This window comes from Triticum dicoccoides, chromosome 3A (assembly GCF_002162155.2).
Source record: "Triticum dicoccoides isolate Atlit2015 ecotype Zavitan chromosome 3A, WEW_v2.0, whole genome shotgun sequence".
Lineage (NCBI taxonomy): Eukaryota > Viridiplantae > Streptophyta > Magnoliopsida > Poales > Poaceae > Triticum > Triticum dicoccoides.
Genome location: NC_041384.1, coordinates 108,934,575 through 108,948,110, shown reverse-complemented (window position 1 = coordinate 108,948,110; position 13,536 = coordinate 108,934,575).

Sequence of the window (13,536 nt, the reverse complement as noted above, 5' to 3'; positions counted from 1 at the left end):
ACCAGTGACAATGCGCCTTACCAGCTCTCTGTTGACTATGGTGCATGATGCTGCCCGGCGTTGTACTTGCCGGGCCGAGATCTCATCAGTCGGCAGCTCTTTGTTCACCAGGAAATTGAGGATGGGCTGGGCCCACGAAGGTGCTGCGATGTCTTCAACTGTCAGGACTGCAACTTGGACGAGGGCGGTTGGGCCTGGAGGAGGCAGGTTGGAGTCGGCAGCCGCTTGCTGGGTCGATGAAGACCCCAGGCCGATTGGTGCAGTCCCCGGGCCGGGTTCGCAAATCTCTGGGCTGGCAGCTGCAGTCCCCGGGTCGGGTTCTGAAGTACTCGGGCGGGGTGCGACTGCCGTGGCCCCCAGGCCGCCTGCCAGAATTCTTGTGCCGGCCACTGGAGCTCTTAAGTCAGATCCGACTGCTTCAGGAGGAGCCGGCACGAAGATAGAATCTGATTCTGGCGATGGCTTAACAGACGGCTTGATGAGGCATTGAAGGGCAACGCCGGTCTGTATTGCTTGACGGGTGGAGCCGATTCGTGCCAAGGCATTTGCTTGCTCATTGTCGTTTCTTGGCACATGGAGAATCTCACACCCTTCAAATATCCAGTAAGTTGTTGTACGAGGAAGCGGTAGCTTGCCATGTTTGCATCTTTAGTGTCCCAGTCTCCTAACGACTATTGGACCACCAAGTCAGAGTCACCATAGCATAGGATCCAGCGAATGCCGAGCTCTTTGGCAAGCCGGAGCCCGTGAATGAGTGCCTCATATTCGGCGACGTTGTTGGAGGCAGCAAAATGGATTTGCAGCACATATTTGAGTTTGTCGCCTTTGGGAGAGGTGAGGACGATGCCGGCTCCCAAACCGGTACACATCTTGGAACCATCAAAATGCATCCACCAATGGGTGGAGTTGGGCGCTCGCGTCAGGTACTGGGTCTCGGCCCAGTCGACGAGGAAGTCAGCCAGTGCTTGTGACTTGATGGAGGTGCGCGGCTGGTAGTAGATGGTGTAGGGGGCCAAATCTATGGCCCATTTGGCCACTCGGCCCGAAGCATCTTGGCTTCCAATGATCTTGGCCAGTGGAGCCGTGCAGACCACAGTGATTGGGTGCTCATGAAAATACGGCTTCAATTTCTTTGTGGCAAAGTTCATGTCGTAGCACATCTTCTGGTAGTGGGGGTAGTTTTGCTTGGAGGTCGACAGCACTTCGCTCAAATAATATGCCGTTCTACTCAAAAAAGTGGTCTTCTTCATGAGCTGATACAGGGGAAGGGCCTTCTCTCCCTCGACTGATGAAACGGCTGATGGACGCCAAACAGCCAGTGAACTTCTGCACATCCAGTAGTCGGGTGGGTACTTCCATCCTCTCGATGGCCTTGATCTTCACAGGGTTGCACTCTATGCCGCATTCTGAGACCAAGAATCCAAGAAGCTGGCCGGCTGGTACTCTGAAGACGCATTTCTCTGGGTTGAGCTTGATTTGAAATCGGCGCAAGTTCTCAAAGGTCTCCTTGAGGTCCTCTAGCAGCGTTCCACGCTTCTCCGTCTTCACCACCACATCGTCCACGTAAACATCTGCGTTTCTGCCGAGTTGCTTGAGGAGGCACTTCTGCATGCAACGTTGAAACATGGCGCCGACATTCCTCAAGCCGAACGGCATAGTCAAGTAGCAGAAGGCTCCAAATGGTGTGATGAAGGCGGTCTGTCATCTGGGTTCAGCTTGATCTAGTGATATCCTGAATATGCATCCAAGAAACTCAATAGCTCGCATCCGGCTGTGGAGTCTATCACTTGGTCGATTCTCGGCAAAGCGAATGGTTCCTTGGGGCTTGCTTTGTTGAGGCTGGTGTTGGCCAGCCACTCTGGAAAGAACACTTCCATGATGAAGCCGGCTGCCAGCAGCCGGGCTATCTCTTCTCCAACGACTCTTCTCTTCTCTTCTGACAGGCGTCGCAAGGGCTGCCTGACTGGCTTGGCATCATACCAGACATGTAACTTGTGCTCGGTGAAATCCGTCGGAACACCCAGCATATCCTTGGGGGACCATGCAGAGATGTCCTGATTCTCACAGAGGAAATCGATGAGCTCGCCTTCCTATTTGCTGTCGAGGTTTGCACCTACAATAGCATACCTCTCCGGGTGCTCCGGGTCCAAGGGTATCTTCTTTGTTTCTTTAGCCGGCTTGAACAAGCCCTCAGCTTCCAACTCCTTGGGATCGGGCGACATCTCTAGCTGCTTGACTGCCATCGCCACAACCCGATCAAGGAGCATAGTGGGTCAGAATTCCTTGGGTCAGAATTCACTTGGAACTCGGCATCTTCATCTTGACGTAGGCATAGTGGGGGACCGCCATGAACTTGGCCAGAGCAGGCCGGCCAAGTAGTGCACGGTATGGGCTCTCAAGGTCCACCACCTCAAACTAGACTGGCTCCCGGTGGAAGTGATCCTTATCTCCAAAGAGGACGTCTATCTGGATCTTGCCGATTGGTGAGCAGGAAAGGCCAGGAACTATGCCATGGAATACGGTCCGGATGGACTGAGGCTGCCTTTGTTTGATTCCTAACTTCTCCATGGTTTCCTTGTACAGGATGTTGATGCTGCTGCCGCCATCTATCAGAACTCGAGAGAAGCGAGCATCTCGCCTATCTGTGGCAAAGGTGGCATCCAAAACCAGGGCATAGGATCCGGAGTTGGGCATCACTTCTGGGTGGTCAGCTCTGCTCCAGTTGGTGGGCTTCTCGGACCAACACATGAACTCTGGGGTCTCTGATGCTACCGTATTCACTTCTTGTTGCTGCCGCCGCCTGCTGCGTCGGTTATCGGCCACGCTGGTGAACACGACATAGGCTCCGTGCTCTTGTGGGTAATCGCCTTGTATGGTTCCGACTGGTCTGACCGCCGGCTGCTGGGGCAGAGGAGGAGGCGGCTGCCCAGCAGGCGGGCGAGGCAAGAGGTCGTCTCCCTTCACGATCCTGGTGAGCCAGTGGCACTTCCGAGGTGTGGTTGGACGGCTTCGCTCCATTATGGAATTTGCAGGGTGGATCCAGAGTCTTCTCATATGAGAAAGTCGGCAACCAATTGGGCTTGCCGCCCTTCTAGCCTTTGGACGGAGGCTGCCCTTCTAGCTGCTGGTCTTCGACTGTCACCACCTGACGGCTGGTGGAAGCCGGCTGCGTGGCCTTGCGCTCGTGGTCATTCGGCTGTTGACGCCGACTGGTGTCGCCAGCCGGGGTTCGAGGAGCCTGTGGGGCCACTTTGCCAGACTCATCAACTTGGATCTCTGCCTTCATGGAGGAGTCGGCCGTGGCTTATTTGTCTGCTATGATCAGCAGCTCGTCGAGGGTCGCCGGCTCGTCATAGAGGAGTCGGTGCTTGAGGAGGGTGCCTTCTCGGCACCTGACGCTGAAGTACTCGATGGCCTGCACCTGGTGCACGCCTCCGCAAGAGTTGCGGAGCTCGGCCCAGCGCGTTAGGTAGTCGCGAGTCAACTCGTTGGGGCCTTGCACGCACAAGGAAAGCTGGCGAGGCTTGGGCGGCCGCTTGTACGTGCTGGTGAAGTTGCGGACGAAGGCGTCGGTGAAGTCAACCCAGCTGTTGATGATGTGGGGCTTCAGACTGTTCAGCCATGTCCGGGCTGTGCCTTGGAGCATGAGCGGAACGTATTTCACAGCAACGCGCTCATTCCCGTTTGCTATGCTGACGGCCATGGAGTAGTCGACCAGCCAGTCCTCCGTCTTCATGGAGCCGGTGTACTTGGGCGTGTCTCCTGGGAGCGTGAACCCTTTGCGGAAGGGCTCGTCTCGAATGCGGGGGCCGAAACAAGGCGGACCCTACTCATCTTCTTCTTCTAGCGCCAGGGACCGATGGAGACGGTCGATCCGGTGGCGGGCATCGTTCTCTCCGACTCCCTCTTGGCGGCCAAGGCGGTCGCTGAGTGTCGGGTGATCAATAGGCGGCGGGGAGACGCTCCTTTCCCTGCGAGGGGGAGGAGGCGGATAGTCATCCTGTCGTTCCACAGCTCTTGGGCGGCTGTCTTGGTCACGCTCTATGGTGACACGAGTCCGACTGCGGCTGGCAGCTGGCTCCTTGTCTCTTCTTCCGCGGACGCCACCAGTCGGCGTCCGAGATGTCGCGCCTTGATCTCGGCGGGGAGGCAGGTCATCGTTTTGCCGTTGCGGCGCCTCAGTGCGGCAGCCGGCCTCATGCTGCTCAGCAGCCGCGTCGAGGAGCCGTTGGACGCGCTCCGCCATCTGGCAACGTTCTTCGCCGTTGAACTTGTCCAGCTCTTCTGATGCCGCCTGGGCAGCCCGGATATTTTCCGTAGGCGTGCCATAGACGGGGTGATCATCCCCGAACAGGTTGGTGATGGCCACGCCGCGCTGCTGAACCATGCCAAGACGGCTGGGCCCAGCAGGAGCCGGCGTGCCACCCATAGCGCGGTCCATTTCGCTTTGGTAGGCTTCCGACAGGCGTCTCATGATGGCTAGCCTCTTGGCGTCCTTGACGAGCTGGATGCGGCGTGCTTCCAGCATCTCGGCGTCGGCATCTTCTGGGATGGGCTCCGTCAGGTCTTGCTGTGCCGCTTCGAGCGGGTCGCGAGCGCCTCCGCCGGAGTGCTCGCCGTGACCGATGACAAGCACCTCCATGACGGTGCTCCCGCCGCTCTTCGGGCAAGGGAGCGGCTCGTCGTAGACCACCACGTTGGTGGGGAACGCGTCAAGCGACGCAGTGTCGGAGTTGACCAACATCGGGTCGGTGGAGCCTACAGACTCCAGGTCCACGGCTTGCTCGCTGGTGACGTGGAGTTGATCGAGGAGACCCGCGAGGTGGCTCTCGGGGCCGTCTGTGCCTGCGTCTTATGCGGGCTTGTCGGAGAGGTGGACCTCGCCAATGAGATCGGTGAGGCAACTTGCCGTGCAGGCAACCTCCGCGCCATGCAGTGCATCGGCGCAGACTCCGTCTGGCGTGCCGGGCAGGCTGCGCTCGCCAGGGACGAAAAGGGTTCCCGTCCAAAATAGGTCTCCGGACGACAGTGCACCTCGCCCCATGGTGGGTGCCAAATGTCGGAGGTTGGTTGAGACATATGCCAATGGATGGCTTATCATGGTGGGAGTGAGTAGAAAGTCGTCGGTGCCCGGAAGCGGGATGAGGCGTAGACACGAACGCCGGCGTACTTTACCCAGGTTCGGGGCTCTCCTAGGAGATAACACCCCTAGTCCTGCTCTGCGGGGTCTCCGCATGATCACTAAGGCACAAGTGAATACAAAGGTGCTCCTCGAGCTGTATGCTAGAGGTAGGAGAAGGCAAGGCTAGCTCTCTCCTTCCTCTATGATCTGGTCTAGTTCTCACAGGTTGGGAACCCTTTGCATGGGTGCCCTGGGGGCTTTAAATAGGCCTACCCCCCAGGGGTACAATGGTAATCTTGCAGGGTGTAGGACCCGGCTGTCTGCGTCTCCGGCCTCAAACTTCTCCGCTGGCTGCTGGGGCCCACCGACTGGTGGGCCCTGCCGACTGGTCTGGTATGGAGCCGACAGGCCGCTCCCACCGCTTGCGAGTCTTGCCGGCTGCTGATCACTTTAGCCGTGTCTCTAATGACGCGGGCTTGGTCAGGGGGTCGTGGCTACAGCTCCGCCGCCTGGCGGGCGATTACTGTAGCCACTCCGTGTCTCGTCTGGTTAATGGCGCGTAAGTCCCGAGGAAGGGGCGGGCCGACTCCTAGGGGCCGACCTTCCTCGGGTCCGACTGGTAGAGATCTTGCCGTCTTCTAGACTCTCCCTGACTGGTGGGGCCCGTCGTCCTAGGGCCGTACCGACAGGCCGTCGTGGGAGCAGGACTCCGCCTGCTGGTGATGATGTCAGGGATGGCATGGCAACAGTGCCGCGCCGGTCAGAGATCTCTGCTGGTACAGTGCACTATGTCTACGCCAGCCCCTAGAAAGGGGAGGGGATGGGCTACACTGTAGCCATTCCCTGCCCCATCCCCCTTGATGAGGGCACGGGCTTCACTAGCGCTGCAGGCCGACTCCTCGGGGCCGGCTTCTCTAGAAGCCGCCGGGTAGGAGTCGGCTTGTCTTGGCCTCGCCTCCAGGACTCGGCCGTTTATGGGCAGCCGGCTGTTCCTCCAACCGGCCTCCAGAAGACGGCTCTTCATCATGGCTTCTTGAGGGGCGCAGTCAGCCACGATGTCTTGAAAGGTTCTGTGCTTCGGGTTAGCCTACCCGTGGCCCATTACTCCGACAAGCTGGTTCGAATCCAAACCTAGACTATGACTATATATGGTCCTATACTACTCTGCCTAGCATCAAAAGCTCTGGCCGCACCAACCATGTCCGCTAGCTGCTCGTCCACCTGCTCTTCAGCAGGCAACAACCAGATATGCGCCAAGTCACCACCCGTACCATCGCCTGTGGGTTTCATCACACCCCCGCCGGCACACGCACCGCAGCCGGTTGCTCATCACAACCTGCTGCTATTGGTGTGATGCCACTGCTGCAAATCACGCAGAGTCATCCATTGCATCTCAACCACAATCCTCGACCCTGGCCGAGTCTTGTACAAATGCTTGAATCATGGGGTAATAATATGTTTAAGTGTTGTTCTGCTGCTTTTAGTTACCGCTTTTTTTAATAGTTTGGTTGATGATCTTCTAATTTAATTCGTGCAGAAAAGGGAAGATTCGTGTGATTTGTATTTCTGGGAAGTTGCTGATGTGGGGGAATGCAACTATGCTGATTATTTGGTTAGCCGAAGAATCCCAATACCAGCAGGTTGGGGTGTTGGACAAGTAACTGAAGGAATGGCAGAAGAAGAAGATGTAGAGCAGAAGGTTAAATATGCAGTTCCTCTGACCATGGCCAAGCAACAGCTGCCGAACGGCCTTGACAGCAACGAGGAGATGAAAGAGCTTGTGAAGATATTCAGTGGCTATGACATGAGCACTTTGCTGAAACTAGTAATGAATGAAACCTATGTAGCAGGCTGGGCATAGTGTTGTGAACATCTAATGATTTCTATTAACGGAAATTGGGGGGTATCCCCTTTTCCTCATAAATAAATAAATAAATAAATATCAGAGGCCCTTTTGGTAATAAATAAATAAATTTGCAGAGGCCCTATCGGGTTAGCTTTGTTCCCATTCAAAGACGTCGAGCAAATTGGAGTCCAACAACAAACTATGTCATCAAATTCAAGTTTCGTAGCCAAATATGAGTACAACTAAACAACAATGTCATCATGTTTTAGTCATCATACAATCACCAAACACAAATGAACATACATAACAAGTGATGTTCTCATAGCAAAATACTAAACAACACGTTCATCAGGTTTCAGTTGTCATAGCAAACACAATTTCACATAGTAGATAAAAAATGTCTTCTGACAGGCAAATACGACAAAAGCAATCTAGTCATCATTCGCAACAGCAAAGTCAACATCTTCGCCATGTGTATTAGTCTGAATCGTAATTCCCCAGAGTGTCATCTTCTTCTTCATTCTCAATGTCCTCGAACATTGGCTTCTTCTTGATCAACTCTTGTATGCCCATAGGACGACATGCAATCATTTCGCTAGCGTCATTGACGTGATGGTTCTCAAAGATATTAGGAACATCTGTGGAATCTTGTACATCAGGAGCAGTGTAAGCATCATCTTGATGTGCAACTTCATTAAACGAATTCCTCTGCTCAAACCTTTGCAATACTCTCCAGTCAGCGCTACGTGCAAATGTGTCTTCCAAGAAAAATATCTATGTTTCTTGATTTGTCAAAATAAAAGACTCGTTGGTATGGTACACCACCTTGAAATTGATGGATTTGAAATAATCATCAGCTTTGGGTTTTGTGATCCTGGAAAATAGGTTATACCAATGACTGAGGGAGTCGTGGATTAGGGGGTCCTCGGACAGCCGGACTGTTGGGCTATGAAGATACAAGATTGAAGACTTCGTCTCGTGTCCGGATGGGACTCTCCTTGGCGTGGAAGGCAAGCTTGGCAATACGGATATGTAGATCTCCTCCCTTGTAACCGACTCTGTGTAACTCTAGCCCCCTCCGGTGTCTATATAAACCAGAGGGTTTAGTCCGTAGGACAACAACAATCATACCATAGGCTAGCTTCTAGGGTTTAGCCTCTACGATCTCGTGGTAGATCAACTCTTGTAATACTCATATCATCAAGATCAATCAAGCAGGAAGTAGGGTATTACCTCCATCGAGAGGGCCCGAACCTGGGTAAACATCGTGTCCCCCGCCTCCTGTTACCATCCGCCTTAGACGCACAGTTCGGGACCCCCTACCCAAGATCCGTCGGTTTTGACACCGACATTGGTGCTTTCATTGAGAGTTCCACTATGCCGTCACTGTAAGGCCTGATGGCTCCTTTGATCATCGGCAACGATGCGATCCAGGGTGAGGTTTTCCTCCCCGGACAGATCTTCATATTCGGCGGCTTCGTATTGCGGGCCAACTAGCTTGGCTATCTGGAGCGGATCGAGAGCTACGCCCATGGCCATCAGGTCAGGTTTGGAAACTTGAACTATACTACCGACATCCGTGAAGACTTCATTTTTGACGGATGCGAGCCCATGTCAGGTGTGCCGCGCAGTCACGATGAGCACGATTTAGCTCGGCCGTCGGACAGTGATCGGGAGATCACACCTATGACTACTCCGGCCCTCAAATCAGAGCAGATCGCATCATCCGAGGACATGCGGATGGACCCCGCCTCGGAGGCCGCACACTCGGTGGCTATAGAGCCGAATACTGACTTCACCTCCTACGAGACCCGCGTTGCCGAACACTTGGATTCGTCCCTGGCCACGGGCTCCGAGCCGCCTGCGTCTGTTCCTATCGAATCCGACTGGGCACCGATCATGGAGTTTACCTCCGCGGATATCTTTCAGCACTCGCCCTTTGACGACACTAGTAGAAAAACCCCCATTCGTCCCGGTTGATAAGGGCGTTTTGTCCCAGTTTGTGAACTGGGACTAAAGGGTCATTACTAATGCCCTAACCCTTTGTCTCGGTTCTTACACGAACCAGGAGAGATGGGCCTCCACGTGGCCGGTGCGCCGAGCCCAGGCAGGAGGGCCTTTGGTCCTGGTTGGTGGCACCAACCAGGACCAATAGGCATCCATGCGTCAGCATATCAGGGGCTGGGTTTTTTGTTTTTTTTGAAAGGGGGGGGGGTTGGGGGTTTAATTTAGGTGTTTCATATATTGTGTTAGCTAGCTAATTAATAGAGAGAAGTGTCCTCTCTTATGTTCGTGCTTGGACGATGCTATATATACATATATATATAGAGAGGACTAGACACGCTAGCTAGTAAGCAAATAAAGGAAATAGAAGATCGTCATGAACATATGCATATAGAGAGAAGTGATATCGACCACCTATCCTTCTCCGAGAGATTGGTCGAACAACAAGTTCTCGTAAATCTATCCGACACTACCGGCTACATATATACAATAATTATCTCTTACAATATAATCTCCTAACTATATATGAACACAGGGTCCACATAGTATTCTCCGTCTTCAGCGATCACGTGGTCAAGGAAGAATGCCGCCAATTCCTCTTGAATTGCTCGCATACGATCTGGTGCTAGGAGTTCATCCCTCATCTAAAACATCTAATTTGAACAAGGGGGTCAATACATATATATATATATATATATGAATAAATGAAACTCAACACAAATGATGGTAATAAAATAAAATTGTGAATATTATTGCTTACGCACTTCATATTGTTCGTCAGTGTAGCCCCGCTCACAGGTCGTGTGGCGGATGGACTCGCAAACGTAGTATCCACAGAAATCATTCCCTTGTTCCTGCCACAACCAGTTTACAAGAAATAGAGGTCAATCAAACTGATAAGCAAGAATGTCAAATCGTATTGATGAAACTAGTGCTTGAATGACTAGTAGATGCGTGGAACATGCTTCTATAGTACTTACTTTCGGGTGTCTAAATTGCAGCGCCTTCGGCAGTCCCGGAGCTTTTCTGGTGAATTTTCTCCAAACCCTGCTGGACAAAGAAAACAATTACTTGATATATCAGGAAATGAACAAAGTTGCTGATATGGTGGATAATGATCGATTTAACTTACTTCTCGAGCATTTGAGTCATGTCCGCATAGTCCTGGGGATCTTTTCGTCTCGAGTCTAAGACGGTTACTAGTCCCTGCTCAAGCTTAATCTCTAGGAGAATATAGTGGAAACTATGCACGCATGCATAACTCATCAATTACATTACTATAACCTGGACTAATAAGGGAAACTGAATATGCACAAGACAGTAACACTCACTTGAAGTTGTAAGGAAAGAGTATTATATCTTTGTTTTCATTTATTACCAACGATCGTAGCAAGTTGGCCTCGGTATCTTCAGCACGATATTTAACCTCAGTTGCATCTATGAGATTTGTGTTAATGAACCCAATATCACCGATTTGTCTTTTCTTCAATTCGGCGATCTTCAATCTACATAATATAGTGAGGATAATTATAAATACATGCAATGAAAGAGCTGACCTATATAGAGAGACTTAATGACAGAAGTAGTACTACTTACAGACAGTAGCAAGTGACCGTTGCTTTATCGAGGGCCTTTTGATTGAAAAACTAGAAGAACTCCTCAAATGGAACATTCAACAGTTCAATTCCAATGAGGTCATGCTCCTCTCTAACTCTCAGCGTCAAAGTATTCCTCCCCCAGACTCTCTGCAGGTTTTCATGTACCAACCATGGAATCTTCGCATGATCGTTGTTAGAGATCTTTCATCTTTGACGAGAGGCTTCCCGTACTTGTATTTGTGTTCCTCCACCTCCAAGAACTCATAATGTACATCGTCGGGCAGGTAATCTCCAAGATTGCTATAACCGGGCACCATCCTCAGATCATTAGTAGGCACCTTGAGCGGGGGGCACGATTGGTTCTCTTGTTCGCCGAGCTGGGGAATTTTTTCCCCAGCTCGTCGTTCTTTTAACCTTTGATCACTGACAGTACTTCCCGTCCACTCCGCTTCGACAAATGACTTTGCAATAATGCGGTCATAGTTGCCTTTTGGCAGAGACTTTGCTGGTTTTTTCAGGGCAGCCAGAGTGCGCTTCGCTTTCACCGGATCTACCTTCTCCTCCGGGGGTGGATGTTTCTTTGCTTTCACCCCTTCAAAGAAGTTCCTCACTTCATCTCGGGCGATCTTGGCGTTCTCCTCTGGGGTCCTTCCGTATGGTAACTTCTCTAGAGTCTTCAGAGAAGGACCGAATCTGTATTGCCTCCCGCCTCTGGCTGTACTGCTAGACGCCAGCATAGCAGACGGAGCGGCTGCGGCTGTCTTCTTTCCTTGCTTACGAGGCGGAGTAGAAGGACTATGACGCGTCGGAGAAGCCGGAGCGGCGGCGGGTCTCTTCCGCCCATGCTGATGAGGCGGAGAAGGAGGAGGTTGGCTGCTCGGGCGCACCGGCACAGGCAGAGAAGGAGGCAGAGTGCTGCCACGCGCCGGAGAAGGAGGCTGAGTGCCCTGATCACTCGTCGTTGGAGGAGGCGGAGTGCCCTGACTCGCCGGAGGAGGAGGAGGAGGCGGAGGCGTCCAGTTCAGAAGCTTGATGAGCTCCTTCCGCCATAGGCATGGAGTCAATAGACAAGAACCCAGCCAAGTCTCCCCTTCACCGGTAGGGTAGTCAAGCTAAAGGTCCTAAAATCCCTCCGTTTTATCATCCACCGTCACCCTGGCATATCCTTCTGGAATCAAACTACAGTGAAAAGTTGCACCGGGTTCAGTAGGTCGAACAGAGCCGACAGCCGCCTTGACTTTGAAGTTTTGCCATTGCGTCATACGGTGGCAATGTTGAGACTCCATGATAGCATCCACGGGGTAGCTAGCAGGATCCGTCAAGACATGCTCCGGCTAAAGCACCTCAGTGGAAGCCACACTGCTTCTCCGCTGAGATGGCGGGGTAGTTTCGGCAGGTCGCTTGCTGTGAGCTACTTCTCGTTCCTCTAGCGCTTGAACCCTTTCGTGCAGCATCTGAATTTGGGCATGCTCCACTTTTTTCCTCCTCTCCTAGCATTTGTAACCATCTGCGTCCAGAAAACCAACCTTCCATGGAACAGAGCCTGGCGTGCCTCGTGTCCATCCAGGGTGCTCCGGATTCCCGAGGGTCATTGTGAGCTCGTCGTTCTCTTTGTCTGGAACGAACGTCCCTTGCTGCGATGCATCGATATAGTGCTTTAGCTTCTTGACTGGTATGTTCATTTGCTCGTCCATCCAAATGCATTTCCCTGATACAGGGTCCAAGGTTCCGCCAGCCCCAAAGAACCAAGTCCGGCAACGGTCTGGCCAGTTCATTGTCTCTGGTTCGATCCCTTTATCAAGTAGATCATTCTCAACCTTGGCCCACTTAGGCCGGGCTTTGAGTTAGCCACCTGACCCCGTGCGATGGTGAACCTTCTTCTTCGCAACATTTTTCTTATTTTTCACCGACATCTTCTTACTCTTTTCCGATGTCTTGTAGGCCACAAATGCGAGCCAGTGATCTCTGATCTTCTCATATCTGCCGATGAATTCTCGTGTCTCTTCTTTGTCGACAAACATTTTCAGCCCATTCTTCCACCTCCTGAATAGGTATGTCATCTTCTTGAGAGCATGAGAGTTTATTAATTGCTCTTTAACTGGCTTCTCCGGATCCTCCTCTGGCGGTAGGGTGAAATTTGCCTTCAGCTCTGTCCAAAGATCATCTTTCTACATATCATTGACATAAGACACCTCAGCGTCTTCGTTCTTAGGCTTATACCATTGCTGGATGCTGATCGGGATCTTGTCCCTAACTAGAACCCCGCACTGAGCAAAAAATGCTTCCTTTGTCCGGATGGATTCAATCGGTTGGCCATCGCGCATGACTGCTGTGATCTCAGACCTTTCATCCGAGCGCAACTTTTTCTTCGGGACTCGTCTCTTTACCGAAGTTTTGCTCGATCCGGAGGGCTAGAAAAAAGTAGAAAGATGAGAGTTAATTAATATGTGTACATACCAAAACAATGAATGCATCAATTAGCTAGTCATCACAGGCTTAACTAATATATTTACCTGACCGGACTTTGTTCGGTCACCGGAGCCGTCACCACGGGCTCCTTCTTGCACCAGCATTGGGTCACCGAAGCCATCATAATCATGTCTTTCCTCCTCCATTCTTTGATCACCATAGCCTGCTTCTTCTTCACCCTATTCTTCCAGACCATCATTGTCGTTAAGATACGACAAGACATCACCTCCGGCTAAGATTATGTCCCCCAACACCTGTTCTGCTTCCTCGTCTTGTCTGTGCTCCATTGTTTCTGCAAATATTACAACATGGCAATTATTACACAAACATGACAACATGTGGATATATTAGTGGCAAACGTAGACCTAGCTTATTCCGGATTTGGGGTGGCCCCGGCAATGCTTCAAGGGTAGGGGCGCGGCAGGAGGGGGTAGGAGACCGACATCGTTTTTTCTAGGGTTTGGGTGTCCTCGAGAGTTTTGGTCGAGCGAGAGGGC